This window comes from Centropristis striata, chromosome 23, assembly GCF_030273125.1.
Source record: "Centropristis striata isolate RG_2023a ecotype Rhode Island chromosome 23, C.striata_1.0, whole genome shotgun sequence".
Taxonomy (NCBI): domain Eukaryota; kingdom Metazoa; phylum Chordata; class Actinopteri; order Perciformes; family Serranidae; genus Centropristis; species Centropristis striata.
In genome coordinates this window covers 10,343,706-10,348,388 of record NC_081539.1, presented here as the reverse complement: position 1 = coordinate 10,348,388, position 4,683 = coordinate 10,343,706, and positions in this window count along the sequence as shown.

Genomic DNA, 4,683 nt, shown 5'->3' with positions numbered 1-4,683 from the left:
ATAAATAAATACGTGATGTAATCGTTGCCTTTTTGTGTTTTGTTGTGATGCACACGGTAACAAAGAAATGGATGAATAAAAAGAAATTTGGCCACCAGGAAAGGACTGTTGGTGACAGATGGAGACAGCTTATGGACGTTGGCATCCCCGCGCCCGGATGACGCCCACTCTGACTCACGGAAAACACACAGTGGGTGCAGCAGGCGGGCCGGACAGCGTCTCCACACCACACTGAATCTGTTTGCTCCCAACTTTAGTCAGGCATTACTGGAAATCAGGACCAGATACATGAGAACTGGACCAAACTTTAAAATTCAACCTTGTTTTTTTAGGCTGGATTTGGACAGAAACCTAGCTGCTACTGAACCTTCACATGTCACGACAGCTCCAGCAAATAACTGAAAGGAAATTAAAAATATGGAGTTCTTTCATCTAAAATTCCTTAATAGTAATTCCTACTAAAATATGATCTTCATTTCACCGAATCACACAAAAAGACGAGGTTTATAGAGCTGGAGATAAGTCCCTACTCCCTGTAAAGGTTAGACATAATAGCTGCAGTCTGCTCTGAACCACACACACACACACACACATACACAAATACACACACTCAGAGGCATTTTGTGTGTTCTGTTGCCATCATTGGGTTGACTAAAAGAGTCAATTGTGCGTGTCGACAGACAGACCAGAACACGCTTCACCTCTCGCAGCGTGCACTCGGGGAGTGTTATCATGTGGCTGCACACTCTTGATTCTTAATCACCTGAAACTACAAACAGCCGTCACATCACGTAACAGGAACACACACACACACACGCACAGCTATTATTCTAACAGATGATTTGTTGTTATGATGGGATACAACATTCCAAGCGAAGCATGGTGCAATAATTAGTTTTGTCTCTTAACCCCAAGACCCCAAACATCTCCATGTACAGACCACCAAGGTCTGCAGCATAGGCGGGTACTGAGATAATGGGCCTCTGGGTGCAGACCATCACAACAGCACCACGACTTGTCATATATATGAGGAGTAAAACACACAGACTTGATAGTTTTTTATCCTCTTTATGCTGTTGTTTTGTATCTCTTTGTGCCTCTCTCTGCTCATGTTGTGCTTCTCTGTTATTGTTTGGTATGTCCTTGGAATTGTTTTGGTCTTTTTGAAGTTTTTTGTCTGTTGTTGCTTCCTTTTGTAGTCTTTTTTCATCTCTTTAGTTTTTTAGCCATTCTTTGTGGTCTTTTTGCCTCTTTGTGGTTATTTTGCTCATCGTTGCAGTTGTTTTGAATCACCTTATAATTGTTTTGGTCTTTTGTAGTTCCTGTTTTTCATCTGTGCTTATTTGATGTCTATTTGATGTCTTGGAGTTGCTTTTTTGTTGTTTTGTGTTTCTTTGTGGTTATTTCGAGCTTCTTTGTTGTTGTTTTATGTCTCTTTTTAGTTATTTTGGGCTTCTTTGTGATTGTTTTGTGCCTCTTTGTGGTCATTTCGAGTCTCTTTGTTGTTGTTTTGTGTTTCTTTGTGGTTATTTTGGGCGTCTTTGTTGTTGTTTTGTGTGTCTTTTTGGTTATTTTGGGCTTCGTTGTAGTTGTTTTGTATCTATTTTTAGTTATTTTGGGGTTCTTTGTTGTTGTTTTGTATCTTTTTGTGGTTATTTTTGGGCTTCTTTGTGATTGTTTTGTGTCTCTTGTGGTTATTTAGGGCTTCTTTGTGATTGTTTTGTGTCTCTTGTGGTTATTTAGGGCTTCTTTGTGATTGTTTTGTGTCTCTTTGTGGTTATTTTAGGCTTCTTTGTAGTTGTTTTCTGCCTCTTTGTAGTTATTTTGGGCTCCTTTGTTGTTGTTTTGTGTTACTTTGTGGTTAATTTGGGCTTCTTTGTTGTTGTTTTGAGTCTGTTTTTGGTTATTTTGGGCATCTTGTGGAATTAAGTGTATCTTTCTTGTTATTTTGTGTCTCTTTGTGGTCATTTAAGTGTCTCCTTGCAGTTGTTTTATGACTCTTTGTGGTTGTATTGTATGTCCTTGTAGTTGTTTTGTTTCTTTGAGGTCATTTTGTGTCTCTTAGTACTTGCTTTGTGTCTTTTTGTAATGCATTTAAGCTTCTTCAGGATCAGTATGTGTCTCTTTGAGTGACATTTTGCAGGTGAAGGCCAGGGGGCCCTCTGACACTTTGGGCCCCTGGTTGTCCTATCTAGTAATCCATTCATGATGTGCAGTTACTAATGGCTAAAGATAAACAAAATATATCATATCATAGGCCTTCATCATATCCTAACCTTTGTGTTTTTCAAACATAATTATACTCTGTGCTTTGTTTTCCTAATTTCCTCCAAACACGTTTCTCAGCCAAAGCTAATGGTCCAGCTCCAGCCACAAGGCCTCTCCAAGTTAAATGACCTGATAAATGAGTTGCTATTTGGCTAATATGAGTGGCTGCAAACAAAGGAGAGTTCTGGGAGGTTTGAATCACTCAGTTTCCGTGTTGTGCTTTCAAAACACTCTCAGGTTTCACATCTGTAGTCGTAAACAACACCTTCACTGCCACAGTTAAAGGAACCCTTAATCCAGTCAGGTTTTATTACTTGTCCTTGACCCCTGAGGTGCAGAGGAGCGAGATAAGCAAGAGAGAAGAAACTCAACAAATTACACAGCTTTTTGGTTGGGTGCTATCTGTGCAGCCTGGGCCACAAAGACCCCCTTTGTACCTCCGGCTGCAGCCCTGTGTGTTCTTATCATAAAACATCAGCACTTGGCGGCGGTGGCTAACTTACTCTGGCACTGATGCCCCCCGCGCTGCCCTGGGAACCCAGGGGCCATTGTCCTTCACCTTGAAGCAGAGTTTGGTGAAAGCGAGATGGGACAAAAAGCCTTGCAGGTTTCACATGCCGCGGCTTTGTAGAGCTCCGTCAGGGGAACTGAGGATGGGGCCGACCGCGGAAAAGTAGGCTGCAGGTAAAGTGCGCTCAGCACAAAAGGAACAAAACGTGAATTGTACATTTGAATGGCCGCACATTGACGCATTTGACATTTGAAGCCTGTGGTTAGAGACAGAGCGGTGGGATTTTATTTCACTTCACCAGCACAACAGATAGACCATATTAACCCATGAAACCTTTCATTCTGGTGCCTCTAACTCTAAAGTTAAAGCCAAAATGTCAAACTATTCCTTTAACCTCCTGTTATGTTTGTTTCTCAGGAACAGCAATTATGTTTGTGGGTCAATTTGACCAGGGGCGTGTTTAATTATCCAAAAGTGTCATAAACCAAAAAACCTCAACAAACATTGTTTATATTTCTTGATTAACTCCATTACTAACGATCTCAATCAATATTTAGTGCAATGGTGTTCTTTACTTCCCACTGATCATGGTTCAATGAGGATAATTCACTCCTTTTTCATAAAAATGCATGTTAAAACTTTTTTTATGTACATTGGAAAGACCTACATGTAAAATACAATGGTTTTACATGACATTGAGTTATTGAAAAATGTATTTTACATTTTTAAATGTATTCTTTCATGGAGTGAGTTGATAAATTAACACAAGTCACCTCTTCTGTTCAGGGTCAGATTGACCATTGAACAGTAACTATGTAATATAAACATGCAAATATGTGGAATGATCCATTTTCATTTTATATGTAAATTACACTTATTAAGCCAAGCAGAAGAAGTTTCATGCCGGAAAAAAAACTATTACGTTTTTTTGTTTTTTTTTGTTTTTTTTGTTTTTTAACTTTGAAATGGGTCAATTTGACAACCCTTTAACAGGAAGGTTAAACTTCCCAATTAAAGGAATAGTTTGACATTTTGGGAAATGACACTTTTTTTCACAAATTTGCTTTTTAGCCAAGAGTTAGATGGTAAGATCTATTCCATTTTTAAGCTATGAGACAGTTGGCATGTCTTAGCATAAAGACTTGTGCAGTTTAAACACTATTTAGTGAGCTTTAGAGGCATTTTTTTGTTATATTTGGACAAAGCCAGGCTAGAAAATTCCCCATTTCCAGACTTTATGCTTGGCTAATCATCTTCTGGCTTTAGCTCATATTTAAAGCAACAGTTTGGTATTTTGGGAAGTATGAAGTGTGCCTCTGTCCAAAGGTAACAGATTTAGCTCTCCAGCAGTTGTTTATTTAAAGCTCAAGTGCAGAACTTTTGTCTTCCTCCTCTTGCAGTGAGAGTAATAAAATAAACACTGTCATGGCTTCCACCTTACTCCTAGCTGCTGCTCTGTCCGCTATGGTCTCCTCCCTTCCTAGATGGATACCGGACCCAAAAAAGGCACCTGTGCAATCAAATATGAATTTCTCGCCATATATACAAATGTTCATTTTGCAGATGAAGTGTTCTTTTAATCAGTACTGTGTGAATTTTATCATTTTCACTCTTTGTGGTCATTTGGAGTCTCTGAAGTTATTTTGTGTCTCTTTGTGGATTTTTGCGCATCTTTCTTGTTATTTTGTGTCTATATGTGGTCATTTAAGTGTCTCTTTGCAGTTGTTTATTACTCTTTGTGGTCATATTGTAAGTCTTAGTTGAATTTGTTTCTTTGAGGTCATTTTGTGTCTCTTGCTTTGTGTCTCTTTGTGGTTGTTTACCCCCTTTTCATTGTCTCTTTTTAATGGTTTTATGCTTCTTTGTGGTCAGTATGTGTCACTTTGAGTGACATTTTGAAAGTG